Source organism: Athene cunicularia, assembly GCF_003259725.1.
Source record: "Athene cunicularia isolate RWA chromosome 6 unlocalized genomic scaffold, athCun1 chr6_part1, whole genome shotgun sequence".
Classification (NCBI taxonomy): Eukaryota; Metazoa; Chordata; class Aves; order Strigiformes; family Strigidae; genus Athene; species Athene cunicularia.
The window spans coordinates 13,705,989-13,723,494 of record NW_020799105.1 but is presented as its reverse complement, the minus strand read 5'-3'; the positions used below and the strand labels follow the sequence as shown (position 1 = coordinate 13,723,494).

Below are 17,506 nucleotides of genomic sequence, written 5' to 3'. Positions count from 1 at the left end.
CTGGGAATGAATCTTCCTGCAGGCTGAATAGTAACACTCTGAAAACAAGCCCTCTGCAGTCAACAAAGATCTGATCAACCGCTCTGTGAATGGGCAGTCCTGCAGACTGCATATCCCTACGGGTTTTACTCTGAGAGGACAGAGGAGAAAATGAAATATGGGTACAAAAAAGGAAGGTTCACACAGTGCCATTATTTCTAGCAAAAGCATTTAGTCATGACTGAGACATCAGTGAGCAGTGCATGGACATGCCGAGTATAAGAATATGTAGGGAAAGTGATGCATCTCTGCAGTTTATTGCAAAACAATAAGGGCAGTGATGAGCAGCCAATGGCTCAGAGCAGAACAACTTTTCTCCCCCACCTGTGCCCCTTCAGAGGGTCCCTCTGAAGTTGCCTGGACAGGAAACCTGATGGATTTGCACCACTGTCTTGATGTTTTAATATTAGACCCTCGGCTAGTGTGTCTCAAAAAAACTACTTATCCAAAACTGGAAGCCTCAATACAGTAAAGCATGTTTCGCAGAACACTGACTCCACACAGCCCCATCACCCACTTTTAACTAAGTACCACCTGCATCATTTAGCCAGTTGAAAATACAAAAAGTTGAAGATCTCTCTCTACAGGAAAACCACCAAGCTTTAACCAAGTTTCTCTCAATTAATTCCTCCCCCTCTCTCCCCCTGCCAGTACCTCTTTAACCCCTCTGGTGTGTGCTTCTATTAATCACAGTCCATGCAGTCAAAAATGCTTTTCCCCAGACTCCATTTTAGACAAACACATTTATTTGTGCTTGAGTCAGATGTAAGAGAACACTTCCATGTTAATGAGCTACAGTCATGGATCAATAAAGTTCATATTGAGACTTAAGTGCTGTGATTATCGAAAAAGGGAATGCAGAAAGAGATATTACATCATGTATATGTGCATCTATTACACAGCTGCTGAGTTTTAAAACAATGTGCGTGTAATAATCAGAGTACCGTAGTGAAATAGCAGCTGTCTTTTCAAGCCAACAGTAAATGCATGTTAGGAGTGCTATCTGAAAGGGTTGTTTCTTTCTCCATACTTTACTACATAACTGATGCTGAAAATGGAGAAAAGAAATAATGATGAGGGTTTGCTACAAGTCATTATGCAAAAATTACATTTTAATAACTCTAGTACACAAAATATTTACATGAATGACTCTCCCTTCCTCACAGATGAGGGCAAACAATAAACATTTTTTAACACCCCTACCTACACACTTTTTTTTTTTTTTAAATCTCTTTCTGCCACCTCTTATCAGTGTCCCCACAGAAAAAAAAAAAAAAAAGGGAAAAAATATTAAATGCACTGCTGGGAATGGGATCTCATCCTTAATGACACCATCAATAATTGCTGTCACAAGCTAATATCAGAATTGCAACCTTACAAGGAAGATAAAGAGGCAGAGGTTTTCAGATCGTGGTTTCTAGACAAGCTATAAATAGGATTTGGCCACATTGTTTAAACACTGCGTGGATAGCTCACAGGGCAGTGGAAACTAAAAGCAGGTTGAATTCAGACAGGGAGTACTAAACCTAGAGTTGTCCTGTGAACCTCCCAGAATGGTGTTGAATCCAGAAAGCAGGATGTAAATACAACAAATGCTGTCTTTACAGCAAGGCTTACGCCTTTGATGGCAGTTCCTTAGACATCAAGGATATCCCTAGGCAGCCACTTCTTCATGCATTAGATTCTAGTAACCCCAATGAGAAGTACCCGGATACCCTTTGGTCCCTACACCACTGAAAAGTTACTGTGCAGCTAAGACCTTGTCATTACAATCTAGACACCATTAAAAGAATTTGTACTCCAAGATGCTTTTAAAAGGAGGCTGAATGGTTCCTAGATGAAACCTGTGGCTGCAGAAGTGAGATCAACTTCTCTTCAAACATTGGCAGCCTGGGTGCCATGACACTACCTGCAACCTGCAAAGACCTGCCCTCACGCCAGTAAGCTGCAGACAAGCAACAGTGCTCCCATTGCCTGAGAACTTCTTGTTAATATGTTGAAGGCCAGACACTGACAACCATTACGTATTTGCACACCATCAAACCACGAACGGGCCAGTCATTTGAGTTCTTCTCTTCACCCTGCTAATGCAACCAGGCTTGTACTTCAGACTGGAACAGAGAAGGAGACTGACTTAACACAGTCAGCCCTGACTTCAGCTGGGAGGTAGCAACTCCAGAGTCCAGATGCCTGGGGTCACTATGACTTCCCAAGTGACTGAATTTTAATTCACCAATAGATTAGTCTATTAAACAACAGAGAACAAAGGAGGGGGGAAAAGCATGCTAGCAAATCACCTTTAATTCTGCATGTTAGAATCTCCATGTAATTAATAGTCAGCATGGCACACTTGCACTTCTTGTGGCAATCCCTGAGAAAACTCCCATCAAGAAGTCTGCAAGACCACTAGTTCTTCACTTCCAGTCTAGGAATGAAGACATTTATTCTGCTTTTTCTTACTGATGGTTAGTGAACACAGTTCAGACCTTCCCTCCTAAACAGTCCATCTATGCAGACCCTTTCCCCAGCTTACATAGGAACTTCACCCTGCTTTCATCTATGCTATGCTATCAGCCAGAAATACCCTTCAGTAAAAAGACCCCAGAGATGAGTAATGACTCATCATAGAGTCATAGACTGTAATACTCCAGTATCATAAACTCACTGTCAGACATAAGAAGTCTCTGAATTTGGCAGGGGAAAAGTGGGGCTGAAATCACATCCTTCCACAAAACACAATGCTTTCACTCACCTTTTTAAAAAAGTTATGTAGATGAAAGAAAAGAGCAGAGTTAAGATGACAGCAAAGTCTAAACTACGGATCCCCTCAGCTCCACACACTGAACTTGAGAGCACAATTTCACTGGTGTCAGAGTTTACTATTCTGGAGCTATTTAGACCCCACAACATGGCAGTCTGGTCCAAGTTCATGCCACGACATTCAGTTCCAAGACTCAAGCCTCCAAGCAAGAGCACCACCTCAGAAACAAGAACTGATTTGCTCCATGCACATAACTGGGAGATATGACCTGTTCCCAGCTCTGCCCCAGCACTGACCTACCCTGTGTTGTTTGCATGAGCACTGTGACTTCTGTTCATCAACACCAGATAAACATAGTGAACCATGAAACAAGAAAGGTTTTCACTGTGCTGCAAACAGTAATTGTCAAGAAACACTTCCTTACAGAACAAAGACTCTAAATATTTGATGAGCCAGGCAGGTCTCCATTGCTGGTTCCAAGACCATCACACAGTTGTACAATAATTTTTCCCATGTCAGTGTCTCAGTTTGAGCAGGACAGGCAGAGCAGATCGTATCATTCCAACAAGAAAAGAAGTGGAATGTTACAGTACAATAGTTTTATCCATAATAATACGATTCCTTTGCTCATACCTATGCAAGTAAAGCTTTTCTGCACTGCATTACCTCCACCAGACCAGTGCATATGTAATGCAAATCAACCGTCAAGCAGTATTTGTACTATAATAATAACTTGGAAGAACTTGTTTAATATCAGAAGACTTAGTGGAGCAGATGAATGGCTCTGACATGATATCCATGGGATAGAAATTCAATTAAAAACTGCAAGTGGCACAGGAGTGGTAGTTATTGTTCAACATGTACCATGGGGCCTTTGCTGAAATACAGCTATTAGCTGTACTGGTTGAGAAATTCTGTTTTCCTTTATGGCAATCTGTTAGCTTGTTGGAAGTTAAATTAATAAAAACAGAGAATCACTCTCACATTACGAGAACACAGCAAAGCCAAGGGCTAGTTGCGTATTTTATAATTATGGATTAAGTGCATTATGCCAAGAAAATTAAAGAGATGCCACAATTATAATAAAAATGAAAGACTGTCTGGCTCTAAAGGCTGATGGTGTGACTATCACATGCAGAGCATGATAGTTTGTTTGTCCTTATCTCCCCCATCACAGCTCTCCAGGATGTTAACAATTATTCCTAATGCTAGCAGCTACATTCACCATGTGTTCAGCCCTTGGTGGAGGTACACTTGCATGAGAAAGCTACCTCCCCTCCTGTTAGCAGCATTTCAAATTCATCTTCCATCTTGGAAAGTTAGTTTTGCCCTCAAAGATCAAAGAAGGATGGAAAGAGAGTTTTTTGTTGGTTTGTTGGCTGGTTTGTTTTGTTTGTTGTTTTTTTTTTAAGATAGATGGAGGACAGAGATCAGTGAGAAAACTTCCCAAAGCCATCCAACTTTTGCCAAGTCCCAAAGATGGAACAAGCAGGGATCCCAGGATGAAAATTTCCTCCTGTAGAGGTAATAATCAAGCCAAATCAACAAGGAACCAACACAAATGTTTTCCATTTAAAGGTGCGAAGGAGCATCATTGATATTCAGACATTCAGCTTCAGACTCCTTACCCCACAAGTGTAGAAAAAGCTAGGTCTGAATCACTCTGTAACTGAGACCACATCTTTCAAGTTAATGTGGAACCACGTCTGAGAGCACTACAGTTTTCACTTCTTGTAGAGAACAGCTTTCCCCACCGACAGAGGTAACTAACGGGACAACATAAGTCACTAAATAGCCATGACATCTTCCGGACATGCGGCCTTGACTATTTTTGACTTACCCATAATCATCAGGAAGCCTGTAGCATACCAAGAGTGTTCCAATTATGTCTGACTTTCCCAAAAGCAGCCCCAAGAGCCCAGTCAGACCATCACTGCATTTCCTCAACAGCAATGTCCCTTCCTTTTCATCATTCACCAGCCATCACTTCCAGATCTGAACCACCCTCTCAACTGTGCCTACATCACACAGTGTCACATAAGAAAGCACTATCAGTGGGCCAAAATAGGAAAGAGGAAAGTGGCCCAGGCAACAATACAGTACCTTCCTCCCTCTTTTCATTTAAGAGAAGCCTTCTACTCAGGCTACACTCAAAATTCATGACTAAAGCAGACTAAACAGACTCAGGAGGATAAGCCATGGCTCTGGACCCAACAGTTCTGGCAAAAACCCACCACAGGTATTCTTTCTAGACTTCACCAACATCAGCAACACAGTTTTGCCTTCTCCACACAGGACCATCTTCTCTCAGTCTATGCTAGCCTTTGGCCTCTCCCTGCAGAGACCACCAACACATGGCATGCCTTGGAGTAGATCAAAGACTCCCTCAGATCCCTAATGGTAACAATCACCCTGGTCTTCCAATCAGAAGAAACAAAAACCCAAACAAACAAAAAATCCAAACCAACGCCACAAACAAACAAAAAAAACCCCCACAAAACACCACACATACACAAGCAAACAAACACACTTTTAAAATCTGACTTTTAAATGCTCCACGGTAATGTGACTATTTAAAATCTTGACTGACAAGGCTTACTGACCTCATTTCTAACAGTGAACAGCTAAATCCGTGTTCTCAAATATGTATCCATCTTACCTCGCCTGAGCAAAAAACATGAATCTTTAACTTCTTTCATAAGAACACTGTTGTAGCTGCTGTTGTATGAGCAAGCACAATTATAAATTCCTTTCTGCAAATGGAATATCAGACCTTGTAGGAATAAATTTTAATGGTGGCAAAGTTCACTTGGCACAATACTGATTTTTTTCCCTGCCAGGAGCTAGATGCATCATGCCACTCAAAATTAAAACCACCTTAACACTCATCTGTAATAATATGTGACAACTGGTGTGTTTTTAAGACTCCAGATGGAACTAGGGATCTCAAACTATTCACTTGGATCCACCAGATTTAAAAAAAAAAAAAAAGTTCAGGGTACACCTGCCTTGGACTAAACACATCCTAGTTACTGGTAGCAAAAATAAGCACAGTGTATGGCGAAGTAGTTAAGTGGTGTGGGTACTCTGCAAGCAGCTCTTCTGCCTTCATAGAACTAAAGAATTATCTTAGTATGCCAAATTTTTTTTTTGTTGCTGAGTTAAGGACTTCAGCAACCAGTTTTTGAACAGAGATTTCAGTTGTTCCCAAGAGCTGTGTTTATTACACATGCTGTGTAAACACAACACTCTTTGCTCTAGGGAATGACCTAGCAGAGGATGCCATGCTTCACTAGGACAAGAACTCTTGAAGTCTAGTGCCTTCATAAATACTGCACAGGTCAGAGGGCAGAGAGTCAGGGAGAATGAAGGACACTCTGCTCCCTGTCCTTCCACACAGTTCAGCAGATGAACTGTGCTGAGTGTGGAAGGATAAGCAGGTTACCAGACTGGCTTTTACAGGAGAGATCTCTGGAGGTACCCAGACATACATGTAAGATAAATGGTTGGATGGCCAGCTGTGGTTAGTGGAGTTAAATCCAGCTGGCAGCCGGTCACCAGTGGTGTCCCCCAGGGCTCGGTGTTGGGGCCACTCCTGTTTAACATCTTTATCGATGATCTAGACGAGGAGATCGAGTGCACCCTCAGTCAGTTTGCAGGTGACACCCAGTTGGGTGGGAGTGTTGATCTGCTCGAGGGCAGGGAGGCTCTGCAGAGAGACCTGGACAGGCTGGAGCCATGGGCTGAGCCCAACTGGAGGAGTTTCCATAAAGCCAAATGCCGGGGGCTGCCCTTGGGCCACAACAACCCCCAGCAGCGCTACAGGCTTGGGCAGGAGTGGCTGGAGAGCTGCCAGTCAGAGAGGGACCGGGGGGGTGATTGACAGCCGGCTGAACAGGAGCCAGCAGTGTGCCCAGGGGGCCAAGAAGGCCAATGGCATCCTGGCTTGTGTCAGCAATAGAGTGGCCAGCAGGGACAGGGAAGGGATCTGAGCCCTGTACTCGGCACTGGTGAGGCCGCCCCTCGATTCCTGTGTTCAGTTTTGGGCCCCTCACTACAAAAAGGACATTGAATGACTCGAGCGTGTCCAGAGAAGGGCAACGGAGCTGATGCAGGGTCTGGAGCACAGGTCGTACGGGGAGCGGCTGAGGGAACTAGGGGTGTTTAGTCTGGAGAAGCGGAGGCTGAGGGGAGACCTCATCGCCTCTACAGCTACCTGAAAGGAGGGTGCAGAGAGCTGGGGATGAGCCTCTTTAGCCTAGTAGAAAGCGACAGGACAAGAGGGAATGGCCTCAAGTTGTGCCAGGGAAAGTTTAGACTAGATATTAGGAAGCATTTCTTTCCAGAAGGGGTTGTTGGGCGTTGGAATGGGCTGCCCAGGGAGGTGGTGGAGTCCCCATCCCTAGAGGGGTTTAAGAGTAGAGTCAACAGAGCACCGAGGCATACGGTGTAGTTGGGAACTGTCAATGTTAGGTTAATGGTTAGATTATCTTCAAGGTCTTTTCCAACCTAGATGATTCTGTGATTCTGTGACATTGGAGACAATGCATGGCAAATGGCTACATCATACTGAGTTTGAGGGGATCTGTTAACACATCAGAGCGATAGAAAGAGCTTCCACACATGGCTCTGCCAGCAGCCATAAACCAGGCCATGACATCTACTCCTTTTTCTTTCCCCCCCCCTAAGAGTTACTACCCCTGGCTGGAAGCACTCACTAGGATCATGAAAACATTTTGCTGTCAACTCCTTTGCTTCAGTTTCCCCGCTGAAAAGAGGATATGAGCACAGAGATCTAATTCATCTTTGCAGAAAGCATCTTCTGAGCTTATTAGCATAAATAATATAGCCGGTGTGACTAACCAGACCAAATAAGCACAGAAAAGGAAAATAAAGCTACAACTCAATCAATTCCCTAGGTTACACCCAGATCTGTTCAATACAGGCACTTAGCTGAAGAATCATAACTTCCATTTCAAAAGCATGAAGAGCTATTTGACCACCTGCTGTCCAGAACTGCCAGGCAATTGGTCTGTACATAAGCCACAACGAGAAATCATCACACTTCCATTGCAGACGAGTAACAGTGTGGCTCTGCAACACCAGAGAAAGAGTTTCCCACTTTCACTGCAGCTCCAGGGCCAGCAATAGCATGAGGGTCTGCACAAGCTGCCTGCTGACAGCGTCGCCTGGGCTGCCTCAATGCGCAGTGTATCAGTGTGCAGAAAAAATGAGCCAGCAGCCTCGTTTGTCATCATCTGTGCTCTCCAGCAACCGCCCTCCACTTCTACCATGTCAGCTCTGCAGCATTCTAACAAAGAAAAAGTGAAATCCTTCCCTTGCTCCTGCCACATGCTCACCTTGCCTTCAATCCCCAAACATTGATAGAAAGGATTAAAGAGAGTGCTGCTTAAAATAAAATGGATATAGGATTCAAAACCAATTACCAAAGCATAATCTTGCTCAGATGGGCATGCTAAGAATAATTACTATCCATAAGATGAATGCTTGTTGGAGACACATTACAGAAGACTGTATAATTAAATATAGCAACCGATCCTCATTTATCTACCAAGCAATTCACATTTAAAAGCTCACCTGCATGCACTTGGGCAAAAGCCACTTGGGAGTTTTTGTAGCAGTTGAAAGTCTGGGGAACAACAAAAACAGGAAAATAAAAAATAGCAAGGAAAGTAATCAGCTTGTCACCAGAAAAATAAAAAAATAAAATTAAATTAAAAAAGGAGGGGACAGTAAAACCGTGCTCTGTAATATCCTTTAAGAAAAGTGAAAACATCTTTGATGTCAGCTTACATTTGGTTCCAACAAAAATTGTTTCTAGAAAGGAACAAGTTAATGCAGAAGCAAGAGGGGGCACTGTGCCAGCTACGGTTTCCTCAAGATGATGGCTGCAGTGTCTGTGGACTGGAGGAAGACAGCAAAGGCAACACTGTCACCACACCCCAACAGCTCCCTCACACTACACCAGTCTTCCCTTATCCACTCAGCCAAGAGACAGCTGACACCAAGCACAGGTGTGCCAGAGCGGTATCAAATCAAGGATGCCTTTAGTCTTCTGCACTCTTACTGTTCCATTTCCAAGATTAAGCTGTTGGCAGGAAAAAAGCCACTTCTTTTCTTGGCTGCTCTGCAGTCTGGAGGGAAGCATAATGCCCGGCATGGCATGTGACCTGACAGGTGGCTCACAACCATGTGCCAAGCACCACAAGCCCAGCCAGCGAAGCGCAGCACCAAGCTCTTCCCTTGACATGTGTTACCCAAAACTAGTTATACCCTCGCTCTGCTGCTTCATGAACGCTCTTTCAAATCTTTGCCAAATGGGGTTTTCACAGGAGCATGCTGCCCTGGTTCATAACTACTGTGCTGCTGAACAGGTGAACTAGAATCCAGAGAAGGATCTCCAGAGAAAGGTCTCCAGCAGCAAAACAAGATGCAGAAACCTAACCGCTTATTGACTGCAGTCCCAGGCAATGACAGATCACCGTTCTAGAGAAATTGTCAGTCTCCAAAGATAAGCACAACTCTTCTCTGTAAGTCTTATTACTATTTTGCAAACATGCATTCCATCTCCAGCAGTCATTTTTCAGGTGTTTGAAAGATGCAAGTATGAGTGCTTGGTGGGGAGATATTGACATTAATCAAATATTCCCATGCAAAAAAAAATATACTGAGTCCTAATGAGACTATCAGAAAAGCAATGTTCATTTTGTTAACTGATTTATATAAATATAATTAGTAGCTAAAGAGGACAAATACCTACTCCATCCCATAAATATTTATCTACCTTCTCCCTTAGTGAAAAAAAAAAAAAAGCTTTAGAATTTGGAGGCCAGATATATTTTTGTGGATAATATTCTCTGTGCAGAAAAAAAGGAATGGATATATGTAAAGGGAAAGATTTTCAAAGCCACCTACCTATTACAGATGTCCTATTAAACTTAACGAGAGTTGATCTTCAATTTAAACGTGCAGCTTTGACAATCTCAATCTAAACATCGTAAGTTTTCCTATATCTATCTCCTGAAGCATCTTTCTTCTAAAAATCCATTTTACCCTGCTCCTGAGATATTTTCACCTTCTCTTTAGCCCTCCAATCTTGCTACATAAACTGCTGCATGTGACCCTCCCAACCAATCACACAAAACACTGAACATCAAATATGCAAAAATCTTTTACTGTTGACAATCTGTGAAAGAACCAGAGGCTGTACTTCGAAAACTGTCAAGGGACTAAGACAGCATTAAATCCTTGCAGACATTAACTGAAAGAATAATGCTTTCTTGCACCCAACATGGGGTTTGGAAGCAGAGGTGAGGCTTTTAGGGGCTTTTCACAACAAATGCTTTCAGTGAGTCCATGCTTAACTTTGTATTGAGAAAAATACAGGTACAGATAAGCTTCGACCTCATATGATGCTTATAATAATAATAATGCAACACTTCTCATTTCCACAAGAGTCTGAATGCAATGACTTATACATTCCTCAAGTGAGCAAACACTATTATCTCTATATTGCCCATGAGAAAAACAGAATCCCTAGTTTTTCTCCTGAGTTTTGACAATCCCCTCCCCAAGGAGACTCCTCAGTCTATACTAACTGCACAAGTCCACATGAGGCATTAGACCCTCTTTCCAGTGATCATGCTTCAAACGTGGATATCCATTGGAAGTAGATGGACACTGAAATGTAAAGTTTTTCATGTTAAAGATAGATCTGCAAGTGGTGGGAAAGAATCCGTATCTCCCTCCCGGAAGATTTTGAAAGCTGTACTAGCCTCTGAGCTCCTGTACCCCACAGAGGTCATACTCGTGGTCCAACTACAAGGTAGGGGAAGGTTCACAGGATCTTAAAGATTGAAACAGGCTCAAGTCTGTTATAAGACATTGGTCCTTAAAAAAAAAAAAAAAAAAAAAAAAAAACAGAAAGAAAAGCATCTGCACAATTCAATACTCCATTTGATTTACACTATTTCATACATGACCTCTGGTAAAATGACATCATGTGAAGAACACTTTCCACATTTTGTCTACAAAAACCACATTTGAAACCATATCTACCCTGTGACATATTTCTTCTTCCTCTAGATTATTGGCATTTCAACACAAACTAATCCAAAAACACTGGAAGCAAGCTTCTGTTTAATGAAACCCACCATCACCCTGACTGTTCTATAACCCCAACAGCTTATAAGTAGGAAAACATTAAAATATTTTGTTCCTAAAATACATCTATATGTAGTACTGGGAAAACCACACTTAGACAAACAAATCTGAGTCAGATCTTAGTTACATTGTGTTAGGGACCTCCAATGAATCCAGGAGATTTATTCTCAGTTCACTAGTCAAAAAATCAGTTTTTAATCACATTGTGTACTGCAGAACAAGAATTTGGGCAAAATTAATAGAATAAAAATTTTAAATGTTCCAGAGTGAACTGTATTGTTTGCAGGTAAGATTAAATAATTAGGTATACAATTTGGCAAAGCAAGGGTGTGTGTGGTGTGCTATAAAATAATCATCAGACTGTGAAGCATCTAAAAGTTTGAACCAATGTCCCCTGGATTCAGCCAGTTAAAAAAAAAAAAATCCTATTTGCCTCTTCAAAATGGATGCAAAAATTGGAACTGGAAAAAGGAAACTTTAGGCCAAATGTCAGTAAAATCCTGTAACTTGCAGAATCATCAGTAGTGATGGTTGGAGAAACTTCATCAAGATACCTAGATGGACAAAAAAATGGAAACACCACTTTATTGTCAGATAGAAAATTCAAGTTTGGGCCAGCTCTGGCACTTAAGCCATGAAACCGGCTCCCAAAGCAAGTGACAGAAACCTCATTGCTCAAATGCAACAAAACCTAATCAGTCACATTAGATCTATGCAGCAAAAAGGGAGTACAAGCATGCAGGGAAGCGGCTATTATCTGCAGGGTAATTTGTCAAACTGGGCTTTCATTTGAGCCCTCTCTTAGCATAAAGTATCACACACGCCAGCCCCAGAATTTGCTTATGTGCTACAGCAATCAGCTACAGACACCACAGCATCATTTCTATTATTTCAGCAAAACAAATGGAAGTGAGGGACATCTCACAACTTGTTTCGTAAAAAAAAAAAAAAAAATAATTCTGATGGAATAGTCACGTTTACAGAATGTAAACAGAGATTTCATAGCACCAAGTCTTCATTCTTATCACATTAGATAGCTCTTTCCTTCTAAAGGGAACTCTGAGGAAGGATAACTAAAGGTTGTTAAGACTTGCTGCAGCTTTGGATTTATGACTGCGAACCATTTTTTTCCTGAAATTACTTGCAACAATGTTGCTAGGCAGAAAAAGCCCATATAAACACTTGTAAATGCTCTACAAAGAGGCAGAAAGGTAGAAGGGGACTAGTGCTGAAATGACTAGATGAGGTTTTAATTTTAGAACCCTATAAACAACGTAACAACTATTTAATGGCAGGGAATCAAAGACAGCTTTTTCTCCTTAATGTATGGAGATCTGCAATCCAATACAAATATCAACTATGCCTTATTTTGTGCAGTGTGCATCCTACCACTGCACCTGAAAATACATTAAGAGAAGTAAACAATACAGTTGCAAAGCTAAAATAAAATATCCTAGCCCAGGAAGAGAAATTAAACCATCTGTACGAAGGGCAGAGAGCTATTTTCAGGTAACTAATAACATAACATGAAGAAACACAAGTCAGTTTTTCCAAAATGCAGAGCCATTTTTCTTGTGCCAGAATGGTCAGATCAGCCAAAACCATGCCTTTACAAAATAGTTCTACAGCAGGAACTGAAAAAAAGCTGCATGCTGTATCTGTACCCCCCTGATCTTATACCCACAGCAAATAAAGTCCTCCAACATGACTCTACTGTTCACCATTTCCTATTTCAGTCCATAACTGAGAAACAAAGCTATAGAATTTGCACATTTTTATTTTGTTGCCCTTGAACCAAGAGGAATTTTTGAAGGAGAAGCAATCAAAGAAGGAGCTGGGCACCTCATCCAATCTTCATGAGCAGTACAGTGTCTTTAACTCCTTATCCCTGCCAAGGCAGACAGGATCTTCATTGCAGGGACCTTCTTATTGCAACGCTGATACAGTGTCGTGAGCACTTGCCGTTCAATGTACTAAGCATCTTCATTCCCAGCTGGTGATGAGGAGTTGGGGCCACTCAGCACTATTCACAGTTGACATCAGCTCCCAGGTGATGTGAATCCTGATGAAGGCTGCAACCTGCTTGCAGATGCACCCACCTAGTACAGAGGCAGCAGGTGCCACAGTCATAACAACAAACAGATGGCTCTGTACTGATGGGTGCAGGTGAACCTCAGCTCCTCTGTTCACCCTTAGGGCTGGTTGCATCTCAGGTATCTGCAAGATGGAAGCTTAATAAGCTATTTTACAGCAGCACTGAGCTCAAGTAAAGATTCTCCTTTTCTCAGTCACCAGCCAGTCTTATGAGAGACTCCCAGAGAGCTTGAGTCTGCCTGCAGCCATCCAGGGAGACACTCATCAGTCATGACAGAGTTGAAAAGGAAACAAAACCTTCTCAATCCTCAGTCTCAAGAAGGAAATCTCCCTGCTTTCAAGGGTCCTTTAAAGACCAAACAAAACAGCTCAGGAAAAAAAAGAGATCCACGTGAATAAGCCAGTGCTTTATTTCATCCCCCTGAATTTTATACTCTCAGCAATTTTCGCAAATAATTTTAATGCCATGAAAGGGGAAGTGAGGAAAAAAAGAGCTCTAAGGTTTGTTTTTTATCATCAAGAAATAATGGCTGCAATTTGAAATTTCACAGGTGCTGGGGCTCTCAGACACATAGCAAACCAGCCTGGTTTTCAGCATCACTGAATTTGGCCAACTCAGCCCAGAGACCATTTGCTGCAGCATCAAAAATGAAATGCAGTACTAGCAGCAATGTAAATCAGATCACATAATTGAAAGATTATAAGTATTGGTAAAGACTGGATATGTTTCCAGCCAACAAGCAATACTTCAAACTACACTGTGGACTCAATGTGGAAATTATTGAGTAAGATTCTCTGGCCTGCACTACATGACTCGATTATCATCATTAGCTCTTCTTTGTGCTTTAAATCTATGAGACATGCAGAGCTGCACTTCTATGAAGAGCACCCTCTTGAGACTTCCCTTCCCGCATCAGGAGAGCAGATTTTGGCCTCTTCCAGGCTCTGCTTGGCAGAATACCATGGGATAAAGCCTCAGAGGGAAGAGGGGCCCAAGAAAGCTGGTTAATATTCAAGGATCATCTTCTCAAAGCTCAGGAGCAATGCATCCCACCAAAGAGGAAGTCAGGTAAGAATGCCAGGAAGCCTGCATGGATGGACAAAGAGCTCCTGGAAAGGCTCACACACAAAAATGAAGCCTACAGAGGGTGGAAGTAAGGACAGGTAGCCTGGGAGGAATACAGAGAAACTGTCTGAGCAGCCAGGGGTCAGGTCAAGGGTCAGCCAGGGGTCAGGTCTAGGGTCAGCCTTAGAAAGGGCAAAGCACTGATAGAATTAAATCTGGCCAAGGATATCAAGGGCAACAAGGAAAGCTTCTATGGGTATGCTGATGATAAAAGGATGACTAGAAAAAATGTGGGCCCTGTATGGAAATAAAGAGGACACCTGGTCACCCAGGAGATAGAGACAGCTGAGATAATTAATTTTTTCCTTCATTTTTTACAGGCAAGTGCTCCAGCCACACTGCCCAAGTCACAGAAGGAAAAGGCAGGGACTAAGAGAATGAAGAACCACCTGCTGCAGGAGAAGATCAGGTCTAAGGAACCTGAAGGCGCACAGGTCCATGTGACCTGATGAGATGCATCCACAGGTCCTGATGGAACTGGCAGATGAAGTGGCTAAGCCACTATCCGTCATATTTGAGAACTTGTGGAAGTCTAGTGAGGTTCTCACTTGTTGGGATTCAAGAGGACTTTCTGCGAGAGAATGGCCATGTGAGCAATCCTGCGTGAGAAAAAGACTGATAAGAGCCTCAGCCTGAGCAAGAATCTCAAGTTTCTAAGGACGTAACCCTGACTGAGGGGAAAGAAACTCGACGAGACAAACAACCCCTGGAAGGGGTTGGGACGGAAGAGGATGTTACACAAGGCAGGAAGCCTGGCAAGGCTAATGTGGCACTTTTGATCCAATCATAAGAAGGTTTAAAGCACGGGCTAAGTTAACTGTCCAATCTTGAGGACTTGCACTGCATGTTAAGTGTGCGAGAGAACATTATAAAAGGGCTTTCTTAGTTGTAATAAATGGGCATTGCTTGATCACATTGGTCGTCTGTGTGCTCAGGTCTCCCGCACTCACTGACTGGAAAATGGGAAATGTAACCCCCATTTTTAAAAAGGGAAATAAAGAAGACCCAGGGAACTAGAGACCAGCCAGTCTTACCTCAGTGCTCAGCAAAATCATGGGATGGATCATCCTGGAAACACTTCTAGGGCACATGGAAAATAAAGTGATTTGTGACAGCAAATATTGCATCAATAATGGCAAATCCTGCCTGATCAATTTGGTGGCCTTCTACGACACAGTTACAGAATTGGTGGATAAGGGAAAAGCAACTGACATCATCTACCTGGACTTGTTCAAAACACTTGACACTGTCCTGCACAACAGCATTGTCTCTAAATCAGAGAGACATGGATTTGATGGATGGACCACTCGGCAGACAAGGAACAGGCTAGAAGGTCACACTCAGAGTTGTGATCAATGGCTCGATGTCCAAGTGGGGAGCAGTGACGAGTGGTGTTCCTCAGGGGTCAGGTGTTGGGACCGGTACTGTTTAACACCTTTGATGGTGGCATGGACAGTGGGGTTGAGTGCACCCTCAGCACATGAGCTGATGATACCAAGCTGTGTGGTGCAGTCAACATGCTGGAGGGAAGGGGTGCCAGCCAGAGGGATCTTGACATGCTTGAGAGGTGGGCCTGTGCAAACCTCACAAAGTTCAACAAGGCTAAGTGCAAGGTCCTGCATATGGGTCAAGGCAATCCCAAGCACAAATACAGGCTGGGCGATGCGTGGATTGAAAGAAGCCTGCAGAGAAGGACTTGGGGGTATTAGTAGATGGAAAAGTGAATGTGAGCCAGCAATGTGTACTCACAGCCCAGAAAGCCAACCGTATCCTGGGCTGCATCAAGACAACTGTGGCCAGCAGGCTGAGGGAGGGGATTCTACTCTGCATTTGTGAGACCCCACCTGCAGTACTGCATCCAGCTCTGGTGCCTCCAATGTAGGGAGGACATGACCTGCTTGAGTGGGTCCAGAGAAGGGCCACGAAGATGATCATGGGGCTGGAGCACCATCCCATGAGGACAGTCTGAGAGAGGTGAGGTTTTTCAGCCTAAAGAGAAGGCTCTGGGAAGACCTTATAGCAGCCTTCCAGTACTCAAAGGGGATCTACAGGAAAGATCGAGAGGGATTTTTTTATCAGGGAGTGTAATGATAGGACAATAGGTAACGGTTTTATACTGAAAGAGGATAGATTTAGTTTAGATATAAAGGAGAGATTCTTTACTTTGAGAGTGGTGAGGCACTGGAACAAGTTGCACAGAGAAGTTGTGGCTGCCCCGTCCCTGGCAGTGTTCAAGGCCAGGTTGGACGGGGCTTTAGGCAACCTGGGCTAGTGGAAGGTGTCCCTGCCCATGGCAGGGGGGGTGGAACTGGATGCTCTTTAAGATCCCTTCTAACTCAAGCCATTCTATTCTATGATATCTATGTTATCTGTTAGAAACAGAAAATAAGAATTCTGAGGACACTGGATTGATGCCATGTAAGAAAAGAATCACCCAAACAAGAATCATTAAAGAATGAAAAAACCTGCTGCCTTATGAAAAACTTCTTGTGTTTAATCAGGATGTGAGTACCTACTTGGGGAAGTAGAGGGCCTTTCCACCTGGTCCACAAAAGTACAAGAGCCAAAACTTGACAAACTAAGGTTAGACAAGTACGGATAAGAGGATGTTTTGTTCTATTTTGGCTGATTTGTGTTTTGTTTTGTTTTTTAAACAGGAAGGGCAGTTGTTGCAGGCAGACTGTACTAATGACAGAAATAAATTCTTCATCACTGCTGATTTTTTCAGTCAAGATGTGATATTTTCCCAAGAGTTTTGCTCTTGATCAAACAGGTATCAGTCTGAAGAATTAATCTCTGCTTGGTATATGTGACAAGTGATTTTCTTCTCCTCCATCATCATGCACAGTGTCTGAGCATAATGCTCCTCTTGTCTATAACCTAGGAATTGTTTTTAATAGTCACACATCAATAAATCACCATTGACACAGCTATTACTTCACTGTTTATCCACATAGCTGCTTCTAGACAAACTTTTTTTATTTAGGATTACACCAAGAGTGTAACCCAATATTTTTGAAAAGTATCTGCTCTGAGGAAAACTATAGTGTCAAAAGACTTCCTACCATGTTACTATCCCACTCTGCATGCAAGTAATTAATCACTTGATATTTTTACTTCCTAAAGAAAGTTTACTACTGGAAAGAAAAGCAACAATCTATTCCAGTCAACCAGGTCATACAAAGACTCTCTTTTTGGCATGATTCCACCTATCCTCGCACCATGAGCTAAAGAAGTCACTATCCAGGTGTCCTTGCCTACATTCACCACTTTACCCTTACATTATGTCTAAAAATCTTGCA

The 17,506-nt window shown here is 42.7% G+C and overlaps 1 protein-coding gene across 1 annotated transcript in view; it reads right to left on the bottom strand.

The window, feature by feature from the left end:
- SORCS3 (sortilin related VPS10 domain containing receptor 3) overlaps window positions 1–17,506 on the bottom strand; it is a 209,817-nt gene that overhangs the window by 173,964 nt on the left and 18,347 nt on the right. The window lies entirely within an intron of this gene.